The sequence below is a fragment of the Megalopta genalis genome, chromosome 1 (genome assembly GCF_051020955.1).
Source record: "Megalopta genalis isolate 19385.01 chromosome 1, iyMegGena1_principal, whole genome shotgun sequence".
Classification (NCBI taxonomy): domain Eukaryota; kingdom Metazoa; phylum Arthropoda; class Insecta; order Hymenoptera; family Halictidae; genus Megalopta; species Megalopta genalis.
The window spans coordinates 37,838,520-37,856,638 of record NC_135013.1 but is presented as its reverse complement, the minus strand read 5'-3'; the positions used below and the strand labels follow the sequence as shown (position 1 = coordinate 37,856,638).

Below are 18,119 nucleotides of genomic sequence, written 5' to 3'. Positions count from 1 at the left end.
CTGGAGGACAGCACAGTCCGGTGACCGTTTATCGACACTTAACGTTCATAAATTTACTGTTGATTTAAAATATATTTTAAATATGATTTAATTGGCAGCGTTCGATATCAACAAATTCTATGCACATTTTTGAAAAGCTTCTATTTTACTGACGAAAGGTAACAAAGAGAATCAGTAAGAATAGAACTCGTTTGTTGGTAAAGTGTCTACAGTCTATTCGTAATTCGTTTATACCGTAGTCCAATTAAGGGTATACAGAATACTCGATTCTCGCTAAGAACGCAGATTGTGGTTTGACGAAACTTTTGACTGTGAGACTTCTTCACAGACGAAGTATAGGAGTAGACTCGACACCGAAGGTATGATTTTGTCAGCCAAAAATGGAACTTCTGAAGCCCCATTACCATTCCAGTATCGCGTTCATCGTTACCGATATTTAAGAAATTTAAGCTTCTTAGCGAGGGTCGAGTATTCTGTATATCTCGTTCGTATTACAGTGCGTTTTATGATTTGCAAGCCACAAATTCAAACGACGCTTTTAAACCTCGCGAGCTAGAATCTTTACAATCTTCGACTGGAATCAGTGAAAGAAGTTATCCGAGCCCAATGAAAATATAAAAAAATCTGCTTTACAATTGTTCCATAATAATATCATAATGATGTTTTTAATGCTAAACGCTGTAGTTTATTTAAATTGTAATATTCGTATTATTGCAAGACCCACGTGACCTAAACCAGAAGTTGAATATATTCTTCGAATAAAATTTGAATCGGATAATATATCCAATAAATTCTTCGAATAAATAATAAATAAATAATTAATATAAATAATATATATAATAATATAATATAATATAATAATAATAATATATAATAATATAACAATATATATATATATATATATATATAATAAATAAATAATAAATATAATCCGAATAAATTCTTTGAATATAATTTTATTCGGATTATACATCGAATAATATTTCGAATAAAATTTGATTCATTATTCGTTATTCTTATAAAACATGCCCAACTCTGCCGTAAACATTAGCTACGATAAATAAGTTTTCGCGAAGGTGTTACCGACGGAGAAGAACCAGCGACCGTGTTCGCCGAATACGCACGGATGTCGCCACATTGTCCCCCGCGGAATCAATGACACCGGGTCGACCGCTCATTCACGGCCGCAATACGGTCGTTTCGCAGTCGTTTCGCGTCCGATAAATCTCGACGACGGAGTCGAGGCGGCTCTCGATAGTGCGTGCATCGGCGAATCGCGGACGGCAGTATCGATAGACGGCATCCCCACGCACGGGCCCGTCGGATAGCGTAGAAACTGTAGAAAGTGCTGGTGCTGGTGCTGGTGTACGGATGTCGAACAGGTGTCCCCACTTCGCCATCCTAACCTCGGAGATGCTCAGTGGCTCTGCAGTGTCGGATGTACACGTATGTGCGACGTACGGGATGTGCATCTGGAGGTGTTCTCGTTACTAGGTCACAAGAAGGTGTGTATCAATGAGAGATTCGTAGTAACCGTTTGCGGCTGGCCGCTGCAAGTCGAAAAAGACAGTGGTACGCGGCCAGGGGGATCGTTACGCGTGTGACGAACGCCGCGGAGATAGCCTCTTCTCGTTCCCCGTTTCTTTCGAGTGCGTTCGCTCCGAGCCTGACCGATCGTCGTGTCCAGTCGCACCTGGCGCCTCTCGGGAGCCCGGATCCCCGTGTGCGACCCGCGTCCTGCTTTCCACCCGTGTCCAGCTTCTCCGCGGATATCTGAAACGTCGGTCCGACGCGAAACTTTCGAGCCCGACTTTACCACCGCGGCCGAGTCGCGTTACGTTTTCGTGTGTCCGGGAGATCCCTCGAGCGTCGAACTGTTACGCGTGTAAGGAATTCCGCGCCGGCATCTACAGTGTGTACGTCGAATAACAGATCTCCGCAGTGAACCACTTCGAGTCGGACCTGTTCAGCCGCTCTCATCCCGATCCGCCGTGTCGCCGAGCCTGGGTAAATAAATCTGGGCAAATGTATCTGCCAGTGACACGCGACCGATCCGCGACCATGTGGCGTGCAAGTTAACGGTGCTGCGTGGATAGATGTATGCGTGGTATTCGAGCGTATCTTACTTAACCCTTTATACGGGCTAACACTTGAAAGGGAGAGAGAGAGAGAGAGAGAGAGAGTGTGAGAGAGAGATCGTTTCATTGTCGGGGGTTTTTAGCCGAGGGTCAAGGATGACCGACGTATCTGTAAAAAAGTTCGCGGAGATAACCGTTCGCGTGTCGTTTGCTCGCAAACGGAACTGCTCGATACGTAGCATGTGTGCGTGGAGTTAACGCGTGGCAAGATTGTTTTCTCGCTTCGCCCACTTTGTGATTCTCCGTGCGTGTGCACCTGTGTGGTGAGTGGAACGAACACAGTGACGGTATCGGGAGCCGTCGAGTGGTCTCTCGAAACGGTATCCTCGTTAGGATACGGCGGCCCGGTAATCAGTGAACTTAAACTTCCACGTATGATGATTGTTGTCGACGGCTTCGATGGATGCTCGAGCCGAAGTATTAGCTTCGAGCGTGTTCGACACCTGGGACACCGTCGGATTAAATATTTTGGTATTTTAATAACTGGGAAATTAGAGGGATATTAGTAGAGACGTTTTTGACAAATCTATGTTTAGATTGAAACGGGTTCGCTACCCCTCCGAGTTAGCGAGTTATTTTCACATTACGCGTTCGCATAGCACCGAACCGGAGGGTGCCACCCCCCTCCGGTAAAGTCACTGTATTCGCTCCAGCCGCAGTACCCGCGTTTCACGTTCGATTCACCGTGGAACCGGACCCGCGAATTCTCTGTCTGGTTGGTCTTGTTGCTCGTGGAACCAGTAATCTTATTCCGCCCAGCTACGTCAGTGTTCCGTTTAAAGGAATGCGGCACACCTGCTCGTCTTTTACTGTGCTCCCAAGGCCCATCGATGGACCCCTCCCCCCTCGTTCGTACTTCGTTTCAAGAAATCCACCGTCGAGCACATAATGCGGCAAAAGGTCGCGCGACCTATCCGACAAAGTGCGTACGTTCAAGCGGCTATCGTTTATAAAGAATATTTTCTGCCCCTGAGATACTATTATCGGGGACTTCGAAAATATTTTCATAAGAATCGAACGGATCTTCCGACGACAGAATGAACCGCGCGCGTTCTCTGCTGATAGAAAATCTGAAAAGAAAACGGGTTGGTTAATTGTTGAATGTCGTTCATAGCTTCGCCGTGACTCATCTTCGTTACAAAGACATTTTCTTTGCCGAGGAAAGAGCCGGTTTTCCCTGGTCAGGGCTGCAGAATAGACGGCATACTTTGATAATGATTAATAAAACGAGTGAAAGGTGCCCCGTGGAGTTCGCTCGGGTTGATGAGCGGGTTGACCGGTTAAAGGCGACGCGTTATTCGACCTGCAAGGACACGTGGATCGAAACCCGATCCCGCTGTATGCAGTTACGCGGCGTGCATTCATTGATCGATACAGAAAAAAACCGCATTCGAATATACATATATATATGCGTCGCATCAAAAGTTCTGCGCGAACTGTGTGGATAAACAAATATACACACGTACGCGTCGAATCGAGAAGCTACTTTTATTTTTTCAACCGTTAACCTTTTGCACTCGAGATTTTGTTTTATCTCCAAATTATTTCCATTCGGTGCAATTATTTTTATTTGTTACATATACGATTGAATAATAATAATAATAATATAATAAAATAATAATAATAATATAATAAAATAATAATATAATAATATAATAATAATAATAATAATAAAATTATTATTTGACAATTCATCGAATATAGGCAAACTTAATAATGCGACAATTTTTATAACCTTCCGTGCAGAATTGCTTTCTAATTGAAACTACGAACGCCATACTCTTGCGCCGATAGACTCTTTCACGACGATGTCTTTGGAAAACGTAAAAGCGGAAAATTTATACTGCTCGTGGACCATTAGTGCGCCATTTCGTCGAATAAGATGGAGACGACGGATTTGGCAGCACTTTCTCCGGAATGCAAAATTTTACGGTCTCCTTCTTGATAGGTTGAATGAGATATGGCCCGCGGCGATTCCAGCGGAGCTCTCTGGCACCGTTCTATAGGGACAATAGGCTCGAGAGAACGCGATTACGGCGAAACACGTGAAAGTCACGATTGTTGGTCGTTACGGAAATGGTATATTCAGAGAGAATCGTATCGGAACGATAATGGACCGATCCGCGGATTTAGTTAAACTGTCATTAACGACGAGTGCGCGTACGATCTGCGCTCGGGGTTCATCCGCAAGCGAGGCAATTCCATTACGCGGCGCCGGGGGAGCACACAACCAGCCCCGGGAAATTTTCGGAAAATCGCTGTTGCCATACGGCACGTCGATAAATGAATTTCCGGCGCTCGATAGTTAACGCGAAGCCCCGCGTAATAGTCAGAATTTTCGGACTGACAAGTTTGCACCTCCCCCTCCTCCCTCCCCCCGTCGCACCGATTAGTACGGTTAGTCGTACAATCGAATCATTCACACCGCCGCAAGTTACGCGCGCGTTTAGCAGAGCGAATCGCGCCGCGGTTGTCGCACGAAATTGCATCGTTTGAAAAGTCACGAATGTTTTGGCCTAACCTGGCCCGTTAACAATCCGCGCGCTGCTATTATGACGTTGTTGCGTCACAGGACGCATAGAACGATTAGGACGCCATTAGCGTATCTGTACGTCGCCTGACCATCGAGACGCGAGTCATGCACGGTCACGTCTAAAACGTTGTTTTCGTGCCTCTTAAAATATAGTCGCAAGAGTTTATTTCGGGCCGAGAGACGTGTCTCGATACGTTTATGCTGTGAAAATAGGCTGCTCTTTCGCACGCTTCCGTCGGCTATTATTCGGCCAGTGATTACGAAATATTTTAGGATCGTACGACAGATAAGATTACTTCGGCCCACGTGGAGACACCTATCTTTTTCAATCGATGTTTCGAAAGTGGAACGCTCGACGTCACTCGAGACTACAAAATTTCATCTGGATCAATCCTTTTTTCTTTTTTTTTTTTTTTTCGTTCGTCGTTGTCAGGGCGGCGAAGCTTCGACCGCCACCCGGTGGTACACCGATTAAATTCGGCGCCACGGTGTGACCGACTCCCGGTTACCTTCCGAACGCGCATTCGCCCCGCCAGTCTTCCCTTCGCCGCGCATTAATCATTCCTGACGCGGTGAGATGTCGAGCGGCCTCATATTTTATGCACTATATCCGCCGACTTTTTCGAATTCGTCGAATCCTTTCATCGACGCTCTCTATTTCTTTAATCGCCTCGATGTCCGGTTAGTTTTCCATTCAACTTCGCGTGATGGAATTTTAAACGGGTTGCGTTAATGGTAATATCATATATATATAAAATATAATAGTTAATATAAAGTTAATATAATATATATATATATTATATTATATTAACTATTATATTAATATATATATTATATTAACATTATATAATAATTAATTAATTAATAATATGTTAATATAATAATATATATATAATACGAGCTTATCGTCGCGTGGCCGCCACGAGGTTAAGAACGAACAGAGTCGGAAGGTGGAGAACGCGGAGAGAACCGTAGACGAGACCGACGACTCGTTGAGCGGCTTCAAAAAGCGACAGAAATCAAGGGTCGGCAAACTTTTCTCCTGAAAGACCTTCTCCAGGGCCGAGAGGCTAAATTGAAGCTGTTATTTAGCTAGACACTTGTAAAACAAAAACGTTTCCGCAAATCCTTCGTTCGGAATGCTGTTGGTGTTGCTAATCTTTGTCCATTTTCCTTGCGAAAACAAGCGAGAAATAGCAAAACAACTTTCTTGTTATTTCTCCGTTATTATTTATTTAATACAGTAAACGTTCCTTTGTTTCGTCATTAGTAGGTGATTCGTTAGAATGCACATTCAATGGTACACGTAATTATTTAGATAACACCATTTTTAATAACATGATTATTATATCGATATTACAGAAATTTGGAAATTCTGTGCGAAATAAATATAGGTTCATTTAATATTATCGTGTCCGTACTTAAAAAATTAGAAATTAATTAATTACGGACGAAATTTAATATTTAGTTGGTCTTTCACTGTTTTTTATAGGGCAGAGTGACAAAGTTTTTGAGTGAGTTAAAGCGATGATACTTTCTTTTTTACGTTAAATCTGAAATGTTGCAGAAAAAAGAAAACATAGAGAGAATGTAATATAAAAAATTGCTAACATTGAAGATTTATGTTAAACTTGAAATGTTCCAACAAAATTGTAATTTATCCAGTACCATGTACGGTTGAATCTTTTTTATAATACGTCATACATCATTTCCCGTAGATTTTGACGCGTCGATCTCAAATCCGATCGTAAAATTTATCTACCGCTTCGGGACTTTAAAGAAAGATCGACTCGAGCAAAAAAGCTGACGAAATCGTGATTTCGTGAACCTTATTGTAGCCTTGTTATTATTACATTATTATATTATATATTATATTATTATTGTAGCCTGTTCAAATGTCACTTTTAATGCAACATCGTTACAAATTGCATAATTTTTTAGGTTAGGAATCGATCTATTTTTGTATCGTTTACGTTCGACATAGATGGCGGATTTACGCGCAATTCGATTTCATCATTGGTAATGTAGGTATAATGCAAGGATTGAAAAAGTTGCGGCCGACGGATAATTGCCGTGTGCGTCGCACGGCGGCTCCCTCTCGAAATTCAAATCGGACAAAGCACGGTCGGCTTTGAGGTTAGAAAACCGTCTGTAAGTGTTTTTTCGTGATTTATGTTTGAATAGCGGCCCGCACAATGGGACCGAGTGAGAACGCCTAGAAAAATGAAGCTATTAGAACGAGTCCTACATTCGCCTAGTAATTGGACGATAAGAGGTGAGCGGTTACTTTTCGCGCACGTTTCAAGCGTTATCTGTAACGAGCAAGATTTCTCTGACAGCTTCGGCTAGGTTAAACGTAATAGGGGTCCGCGTTTCACCGGTGGCTGAAGTCGTAACACGCGTCCGTGATTACCTTACGCACACGATCGCCGTTCTGGAATCAAATCGAAACGATGATGTTGAACGTTACGGATAAAGCAACATTTTACATAAAGAACGAAATTTCGACGTGAAAGATTTCCATTGCGAAGCAGTTTGATCGAATCTTCGCTACTTCGAGAAACTTTTTACGACGGCCGGATATTTCATTCCGAAAATTAAACGGTTCAGCATCAAATGGATCGTATATTATTGAAATAATATTCCGTGCAGCTCCGGGCTGCAGGTTATCCGCTTTTGTGTGCGAAACCTTTGAAGACCGTTCCCTGCGCTTCGACGAAAATTATTCACGACATTCGTCTGTATATGCTCTCGTTCTTTTCTTTAATTCGTTCCTCATAGTTGAACTGTTTCGTATAATTTCCATTTGGGACTGACGGATTGCGAATCTAACCTGAATGATATATGGAATATCATATATATATATATAATATATAATATATAATATAATATAATTATATATATATATAATATATAATATAATATAATATATGATATATATATCATAATATCATTATATATATGAAATCTACCCTGAACTTGGGTTTGCGAGGCAACGAGGCAATCACGCTAGTCTAGTTTGCCGGAAACGACTATTAAATGTCCGAAAGTCAAGTTTACTGTAAAAGTTAATTCTTCTTTTTAGCGGATATTAGTTCATTCAATATCTGTGATGTGTAGAGTTAATGTATAATTAATTATGTACTCCCGATTCTGCTTTCGTACGGTAAATGCGATCCAGAAACAACCGTGCAACAAAATACCGTGCAAAAAATATCGTGTAAAAAAGGTACCGCGTAAGAACAGAATTGCGTGTACATGATTAATTAGCTGATATTGTGTAACGAAACCGAAAATTGATTTTATCTACATCGTATCAGGGATTCGACCCGACGGCACCGCCCGCGACTCTAAATTCGCTAACGAACGCGCCGGAAGTCCGCGATAGTCAAATTCACCGGAAACGGGGATATAAAATTGCGGCGCGCCATAATTGAAAACCCGTTTCTCACAATTACCGCGCGAAATAGGTTACAGAGAGGTGTTTCGCGCAATAAATATATAGATAATTACGCGGAGAATTTAATTGAGCCGCGCGGTGGCGGCCTGGCGGAACAGAAACGTACCGACGCAGAATTACAGTTTTTTCTTTTTTTTATTTTCGTCAGATCCAGCAAAACTGTATCGATCAATCCGTTTCCGGCTGCGCAGCGCCATTGTTAATTTATATCGCGTTACCCGGAAAAACTGGATGCCGGTTTTGTGACCCGTATAAAACGGCGCGTAATAACGGTATTCGCGTGATCTTCATTGTATCGCCGGTATTGTCGGCATAATTAGGACCGTCGGCCGGCATTACGAGTGTTAGAAAACCGGAGATAAGAAACTCGCAGATAGGGCTCGCGATAATGAGGGAAGATCGGCCGCTCTCTCCCCTCGAATTGCTCGCGTTTCACCCGAAACTTCGTCCTCTTCGGATGCAAGATATACTTTCGGCGAACTTTACTTCGCAGCAAGAACGATTACGTCGCTAAATATTAACTCTTATACAACGTTCAGATCATATACAGGGTGTCCCGTTAATCGCGACCAGGCAACGAATACCTACGTAGCAAATTTTCTTGAAAAATTTTCCGATTACATATTCATTTACCGCAGGACCTCGATTATCCGGATTGTTAATGTCCGGATTATTCATTATTCTGGTCCACACGATACACAATTCAATCTAGAACGATGCAGAGCAACTAAATTAATTGTACAACACAGTAAAAATGTCAGGTGGTCGCCTGACTAAGTAACTGTTCCATTATCCGAGCATCTAACTCGTCAAGAGTTAGGTCCGGATTATCGAGGTTCTACTGTACTATTACTATACACACATATATGTATTTATAGCAGCTTACTTCGTTACGTGTCCACGTTGATGTGTGACGCTGTTGTGTAACGAATATCGGCACAGTGTGAATCAATATATTGTAATTCAGTGGAATGGTATTGATTAAAAAGGCTGGGGATAGAGAGAGAATGGAAAATGCAAGTCGCAGCGGAAAAATATCACGACGACGGCCAGACTTTCTTCATGCATAAACTCTACGTTTACCTAACGTAAGCCACGTGCAAGTCATAAAACAGTAATTTGCATTTTCGATCACTCGTGATAACGTGGCGTTGTTTTACACAATTTTATTGCCGATTGAACGGGGATTTGCATAAAAATAAACAGTGCTAATTATCTTTATTCATGGACGATAACGAATGTAGATTCAAATTACCGAAGAACGAAGACGTTGGTGCTACGCACGTTAGTGTGGTAACAGTTCGCAATTGACTGAAACAGGCGACTACGTTTTCTTTTCTTTTATTATTTTATTTTATTACATTTTGGTTAGCTCTACATTATTTTATTACAATTATATACATTTAGGAAAGCACTGAATTAGCTATGTGCTAAGCGTTAAAATGACTTCTTTCAAAAAAAGACAAAATATATGAGAATACGAAAATATTGGGCTTAGCTAACGAAGTGGAGGATGCAGTTTAAGCGTTAAAATGACTTCTTTCAAAAAAAGACAAAATATATGAGAATACGAAAATATTGGGCTTAACTAACAAAGTGGAGGATGCAGTTTAAGTTTACGTAATTGTTTATGCAAAATAGCTCTTCGATTATCAGACGATCGCTTCGCGCGGAACTCGACAGTTCGCTACTTAACCGGGAAATTAGGCTAAACTATTTATCACCACGAGGAATGGGATCCGGCGGTTTAGTAACCGCGTATGTACCTGAGGAATTGGGCTGCGCCGTTTATCATCGCGGGGAACGCAATCGGAGGATCTCGAACCGCCTCGAATGCATACAAATAATTTGTACTCGCATTGAACTGTTAAAGATCGGCACGAAAGTTTCCCGCAACATTGTTTTCACGGCGATCCGGGCAGATCGCCGATAACGTCCGCCCGCGAGTTATTTTCGTCACTTTCGGGGAAGTTCCCTCGGCTTCCGGGGCCGATAAATCATTCGCAATCGCGATCTCGGTCCACGACGAACGGAGAACCGCGGCAGGTTTTCGAGCGGGTTCGCGCGCCCGTAACAATGGCCGCGCGGGTCTCGAGAAATTAAATCGTCCGAGCGCTGCGAGTTAATTACTGTGGCAAGACGATAACGCGATTCCCGGTGCCTCGAGGACGAACGCGATGCATTCCGGTGCAAACGGGCCGGCTTTACGGCCGATTTCGACCGGTATTGACACGGTTTCGACGCGCAAATAATTCGCGGCGAAGTCAACACCTCGTCGCTGTACAGGCCGGACGGCACGAATTATTTCAGCTGCTGTGTACTCAGGGCGAGGCTGTTGCCGCGGCTACGCCGGAAACGATGTGATTTCTGTTGAATTTGTACCGGATGATAAGATAGGCTTGTTTGTCGCGCCATTCTTAACGCGACGCTTCGGTTTCCAATAGGAGAGATCCACCTAAACGGGCGAGACCTAACGGGGGGACGGCATCGCACGAAATCGATATTCTGGAATTTATTGCGACTCGGGGAGTGGACCGATCTTTCTGTAATTTTAAGGTTACTTTACGACGATATCGATATCGTCGTTACTTCGAAGTAACTTGAATAATTGTTTCAGTGGCAAAGAGCTGTGCGTAAAGAAATGATCATGATGAAAAAACGTGATCCGCTCTGTGCAGTGTAACATTTGCTACATCGGTGCAATTCTCAAAAATCGAATGTGTACCTCTAGCTTAATGGTACGTCTTCGAGGCGAACTAATTGTTAGGTCAGAATATTAAAAATAGAAGAAATGAATGGAAAATACAATCATGATTTTTAACACAAAATTTGATTTCAGTGAATTTTCGTAGAAATTGAATTTATAGAAGAGTGTTAGTAGAAGTTTAAATTGTAATAGATTTTTAATATGAAATTCAATTATAATTGGGTTCATTATGCAAATTTGAATTATAGTGAATTTTAATAGAAATTTAATTTGTAGAAAATTTATAGTAGAAATTTAAATTTAAATAGCTTTTTAATATAAAATGTAATTAACATCGGATTCTATATGTGAAAGAGAGAACATAAGGAGAAATGCTTTTCTGAAGAAGCTTTGCAGTAGAAAATTAATTATTCGAACAATATTCAGTGGAAACGTGGCATCCTGCCAAACAAAGAACATTAATCAACACCTACGCGAAAGATCAAATCGATCGGTTGAATAATTCTTGAAGACTGAATATTATAGAAAGAGAGTTCTGCAGTGCACTTTCGTCGTTCATACTTCAAACGGGAGTTCGATGCTCGGGATTCTTTTTATTTATCACATATCTCCGATACGAACGAAAGAAAGGGCGCAATGGAAAAGTTTGCCGCGTGATTTCGTTGTAAAACACGGTTTCCGTGGTGCGGAATAAATTTCATTGGGATCCCCGCGCGGCGGTAAGAGGTTCGCGCGTGTTTGCCAAATGTTTGAGAAGGATCTCCGCGGTCTGAAACCTCAGCTGCGCACACAACAACAGGTACACCACTTACAGTGCCTCAATTAACAGAATAAACAACCTCCGTTGTAACAGGTCTAATCAAGTTTCCGGGATTCCACGGGGCTACCCGCGCCACCGGGATTTTTCGAATTTAATTTTCCCCGGGAACGATGGATTATCTCGTCTCTCGGCAAACGTCTGCTCCGTGACTCTCGTAGTTTCATTAGATACCTCGGGTTCGACGATCTTTTCGTTATTTTAATACTGTGAATGCTCGAGACGCTCCACTTTTACGGGAAAGGCTGTAGTTGGACAAGGAATGCGAATTTTGTCGTTCTGGATACTTTTTTTGAGATGCTTGACTTTTAGAAACACGCAGAGGAATATTAATAATCTTCAGGAAAATGTATTTCTTGTACACCTAATGGAGGATGTTGCCCAGGATGTTGCTAAAAGGATGTTTGCAATTATTAATGCTTGGTAAAAAAAAATGGAATTTTTATTATACGTGGCGTCCCAAAAATGTCATTTCAAGTAACTTTCTCCTTAGCTGAAATGAAATCCGCAGCTTTGTTTCTGAGTTATTAACGAAAAACAGTGGCCAATGAGAGGCGAGATCATTTGGCGCAAGACGGCCGAGGCAATGAGCGGAACCGAGCTTCGTGCGCTCGTTGGCTGGACCGCCTCTCGCAAGCCGTGCTGGCCTCTTATTGGTCAGTGTTTTTCGTTAATAACTCGTAAACAACGCAGCGGATTGTATGTTTACTAAGGAAAAGGTTGCTTCGAATGACCTCAGGAACCCCCCATTTCTGGATTGCGAGACATTTTTGAGACACCTTTTGTATATATATATATATATATACAAAATATATATATATATATATATATATATATATATACACATATATAAATTTTTATATATATTATACATATATACGAATATATAAATTTTTATTGTATATACGAATATATATGAATTTGTATTATTTTTTAATATGTAAAAATTGCACCATATTCGCACAATGCAACAGCCTCAATTGTTCAACTCCGACTTTAACGAATTTTTTCGAGTTAATACAACAAAATTCTAACAAAAGTTCTCACAATTGACTCAAAGCTAGTTCGGCTTTTCAACGAGCTATGTGCGGGAGAGATGTATTAATACCTTTTTAAAAAATTTGTTTCAATTAAAAAAAAAAATTTAATATTTGCAAAACAGGGAGAGGCTTTCAAATATGTAACGAAATTTTAAAAAATTAAATTTTTTAAAAAGGTATTAATAACTCTCCCGCACATTATATATTAAATGAGTTAGAGATTTTATGAAAAATTGTCTGCTGTCCGCGGGATTCTTTTTATCCCTATTTTCACGGTAGGTTATCCGGTGTTGGGCACCGCGCACGCAGCGAGACAGTGAAACCGAGAGGAATAAGACGAGCTGAAACGGAAATTCCAATAATTCGTCTTGCTGGGAACGCAGATAAGATCGTCCTTTCCCGCAGGACACCGGGAATCGGCGAAACGTCACGAGGGCAGAGGGAAAACAATTCTCTTAAGCATTACCAATGGCGAGCGTCCTTTTAATTCTCTCGCCGTAGTGGTCCGCAATCGAACGCGACGCTATTGACGCAGAATCGACATACCGACCGAAACAAAGTGGCGCATCGCTTCGTTTTACGAGTGCACGGGCACGTTGCCGAGCCTTTGGATCGCTCGATCCCCGGGATTTGTTTAGCGATCCTCTCGCGCGCGGAAAAAAGAACCGAGAGCGACACACAATGACAACATTTGGTCACTTTCTGCGACTAAATCACCGAACTTTTCGTTAAATTGAGTTACAGCGATAAGATCTTTTTCAAATCGAAGCTGAGACCTTGCGGAATACGAGAAAAATATGCAGAAAGAATGTTAGATTATTTTTGAGCCGGGAAATATTTATCGAAATCCACTATTCATGGAGGAGCTTCGGTTTGGTTATGGTAACGCTGATGAATATTTTGCAGATTTTATTGAAACTGCCGATCGCTTCTTATTTTTCTCTTATTGTGCTATATTTAGGCTTTGGTTTAAAAAAAGTTTCATTGTCCTATATAGGAAGGGAAAGTCAGGGTGATAGGTAGAAGAAGACCATTGTTTTTACCTCGAAAGAGACCCTAATTATTACAAAATTAATTTGGTCTTAGATGTTATTGGACTTTTAATAAAATTCCCTTACCATTAATTTATAGTGCGTGCCTTGAACTATTATAAACTAAAGTTTTATTAAAAAGTGTTCATATCTATGAATAGAGCAGTCGATCGAGCGGAGATCCTCCAAGAAAAATGGTGTCGAAATGGACGAATTTCAAACTCGTCGATGAAATCTTCGAATTAGAGACTAAATACATTCCCTTCGAAAATCCACAATAACTACATACAAGATAAATTTCCATCCAAATAAATTTTTATTCGATAGTCGAATCAAATTTTATTCGTTAGACGACCGTAAAACCACTGATTCTCGCTAAAATTGAAATAACACGAACAATAATAAAATTTTCGAGCTCTGATTTCTACCGCAATTTGCGTACATGACGTGGAAGGGAAGTGGTTATGGATTTTTTAATCCGCTAATTCTTTCGTAAAAGGGAGAATTTTTGTTATCGTCAAAAAAATTAGCCGGCAAAATGATTTCCATGCAATTCGACTCGACGTGAAAAATGCTATCGGGACGCATATTTCCAGAATGATAATTTCGTCGATAGGTACCGCGATTTCGTCATCGAAACGAGCGAGGATCCGCAGCATGCGCCGTCGCGGCCCCGAGTCTCTCGTCAGAAAAATGATTATTGAGTCCGCTCCGGGAGCACGATCTCGCGCGGAGCTCTGTCCGACGAGAATTCCAAGTCGCCCTGCCACCCCCACCGGCCACCCCCGTTGTTCGGAATTGTCGGAGAGTTATAGTTCCGACGCGATATATCGCGTGACGTCGACGCCGCCGCCGCGAAGCTGAAACGCTTTGTAAAATCCATAACGCGCCGACCCGAGCGTTTTGTACGTGTTTTCCGGGCGGAAGTTATTGCCGCGAGGCGAGACACACGCGTGCGAAACTCGCGGATCCGTGGCGAAAGACTTATGCGCGTCTCGAGAAACGGTTGCGCGGTCGCATCCATCATCGCCGTGCGAGAACCGGCCCCGGCCGAATGGAAACTCCGATTATTAAATTCGAGTTTCCCGGGGCCCTCGTCAACCGTTCATTATTTACCGTTCCGTCGGAACGATTTGATCGCGTCGGGACGACGTCGACTGAAATTAAAAACTGGAAACGACAGTCTCGGACCGGTGTGCCTGGTAATTAGAAACGCGCGGAACGCAATGATAATTAACGTTTAACGCGGTCTCGTTCTATTTCTCGTTCTGTTCATATCGGGTGCTCGGACAAATCATAATTCTCGTTTTCTTAGATTTGTCTGGGAAGATGGAAATCCGAGTAATTGGAACGGCTGTGCGGCGAAGCCCTGATTAATAACAAACACTTCAACGCTGGCGATTAATAGACAGCGGATTTTATGAATTTTTCACAAAAACGGATGAACGGAAAACGAAATCGTGCAGGAATTAAAAAGATCTAATAATATTGTTACCTTGTATTTAATCTGTTAAGATTATTGAAAGAGAACATACATTTTCATGGAACTTCCATTTCCTATAATCGACTGCGCATAAAGATCCGCAGTCTAGGGATTAACCCTTTGCACTCGAAGCCTTTTTCGCTCGGGCGAACCAGCAACTTGAGACGATTTTCCGCATGATTTAGTGAATTTCTTACAGCTAATTTAAAACACCTTTACACAGAAATTAACGCATGAAACTTATATATTTTAATATTTTATGTATCTTTATATATCAAGGAAGGAATTTTGTTAAAGAAGTTTAGAAGTTATTAACGAAAAACACTGACCAATGAGAGGCGAGCTCGGCTAGCGCGAGGCGCTCGAGAGACGAGCCCACTTACGCTCATTGGCTCGACCGTCTCGCGCCAGCTGATCTCGCTTCTCATTGGTCAATGTTTTTCGTTAATATCTCGTAAACGAAGCCGCGGATTGCATTTTCGCTAAGGAAAAAGTTACTTCAAATGATCTCAGGAACCTCAGGGACCCATTTCCGGACTGCGAGACATTTTTGTGTATACTCAAACTCATCCTCACTTAAACTAATTTCATTACAACATTCCACCCTTACAGGGTTCCAAAACTTTGAGGATAATATTCCTGTTGCCACAACTATAAAATTCGAACTAACACCGAAGACGGAGTCCGAACCGCGATCATGGACTAATTTGAAATAAGATGGGTATCGTTCAAAGGATATTGTTCAACACTTTATAAGATTATACACAAAGAGCTTAGAAATGCACCTCATTTGCATCCAAAGAAACCAAATATAAATAAACATCGTCGTCACTCGAGTCACCGCGTTAAGTGGTGATCGAAAGTCACCATTCGGATGCAAAGGGTTAATAGATAAATTTATCCACGAAGAATGTACTTAGGTGAAGCAAATTCGACCAATTCTATCAGACCATGTTCTATCAGGCTCGGATACAGTTTCGTTTCCTATTCTAATTTCATTTTTAACCGTAGCGTTTCAAAATGTTGCAAACATTTCACTCTTTTGTTTCTTAAATAGTTGCTTTGGTGTTAAAAATTCATTTTTATCGAACCTTTTTAATAATCGCTCCTTCTCTATTTTCGTTGAAAAGCGCTATGTTAAATTACGACAGAGCCTCGATAGGTGCACGATAAGGGGAGGCAAGCTGCATGGAACCATCGAAGTTTGCGCAATTATCGGTGCTCGTAACTATTAGCCTCATAATACCTCTTATTACAAGTCCAATAGAACTAAAATTCATGTCTGCCCGCCCCCCCCCCTCTCTCTCTCTCTCTCTCTCTCTCTCTACGTTCATTACCTATTTTACAATATTCAATTTGCACAAATTTAATGTCTGTATTACATGTGTACTCATTTAATTTGAAATTACATTCCAATTCTTATTCTACGCTCTCATACCAAACTCTAACTTATTCGTTCCTCTATCTACTCTAAACAGTATTATCGTCACAATTCGATCTTCTCCTTGAAAGCCCCCTTTGATCAATAACTTTATCTTTTTCTTTTGTGTATCTTCTATTGTATCATCCTTTTTTCTTTTTTCTTGATTTCTTTTAATTTGCTACTTGTGCAGCTTAATGTTATATTATTGTAATGCAGAGACTTGCTCCAATAATAATAATTATATTATTATAATTGTTAAAGATTTTATCCCGCTATAAAAACCCCCAAAAATTATTATTATTGTTATTATTATTAAAACATTTCACCATTATCTTCTGCTGCCATTGTACTCTCCGAGCCCGTAAACTTGTCCAAAAGACTTGCTGCTATAATAATAATTATATTATTATTATTGTTAAAGATTTTCTCCCGCTATAAAAACCAAAAAAAAATTATTATTATTGTTATTATTATTAAAACATTTCACCATTATCTTCTGCTGCCATTGTACTCTCCGAGCCCGTAAACTTGTCCAAAAGAATACTTCTTCGACGGTGTCCTAAAAGTTCCATTTCGCAGCACGTGTTTACGGAATGTAACGAGATTGAAGTATCGGGGTCACAACTCTTGAGATTCCGCGGGTGGAGAGGAGAGAAATAGGGAAGAAAGTATCGAGTGAGAAGGAGCACCGGTATCCTAAAAATTTCATTCCCATCGTGACGTTCCTTCACCAAACACGAACGTGATCGGATTCCCGCGGTCTGGAAGCCTACATTCGCATATGCACACCGAAGAAGCTGTTCTTATCGAGCAGCCAATATCCTTCAATCACAAAGTACACCAGCAAAGCGTGGTATCGTTGCCGGCGATAACGACAGTTTTCCCAACGATCCTACACAGTGGTGCACGGTTAAATATACAGACACCGAGTCTGTAACCGGCATGTAAATTCTCGCGTACGGAACATCGTCTACATACATATATGTATCTTCCAAAAAGTGGAATGGTTCTGTTTAATCTACTTTACATTAAATAGATACATGAATTCTGCTTAATCGAAGATAGAAATGTTTAACAGTAAATAATATTCTTACGGAATGAAAAATATGTAGAATAATTTCTATACAAGTTGTGCTGTTTTAAGAGACAAACGTCGACAATTTGGTTTCCATTTTTTTTTTCAACTATGTCCCATCGAATTGAAAAATCTGAAAAAATTCTAAAGCTACTATCGTGATAATATGTTGTCGCGCTTTCAACTTCTACATATAAGAAATCTGCATTTCGGGGGATTTTGTAATCTTTACAAGTAGCATTACGGTAGATAAACAAGACAGATTTAAGATAAAGGTTTTCTCTCTTATAAAGTACGATTTTTGAAACGTTATCTTCAGTCGCTAAATGTTCGAATGTTGAAATATTGTTTTGACATGACATTCTACAGACTAAAAATTAAAAATTAAAAAAATTAGAAAATTAGAAAATTT

The 18,119-nt window shown here is 41.0% G+C and overlaps 1 protein-coding gene across 5 annotated transcripts in view; it reads left to right on the top strand.

Moving 5' to 3' along the window:
• The first annotated feature begins 1,206 nt into the window (after positions 1-1,206).
• Positions 1,207-18,119, top strand: part of Pgant5 (polypeptide N-acetylgalactosaminyltransferase 5) — a 37,935-nt gene continuing 21,022 nt past the window's right edge. For 3 of the 5 annotated variants that reach the window (XR_004489828.2, XM_033467243.2, XM_033467241.2), the window contains exon 1: positions 1,210-1,505. The gene's annotated coding sequence lies outside the window, so the exon portion shown is untranslated. Of the gene's footprint in view, positions 1,506-1,544; positions 2,008-18,119 lie in introns of those variants that run through there. The other 2 variants (XM_033467244.2, XM_033467242.2) reach the window with 2 other exon arrangements.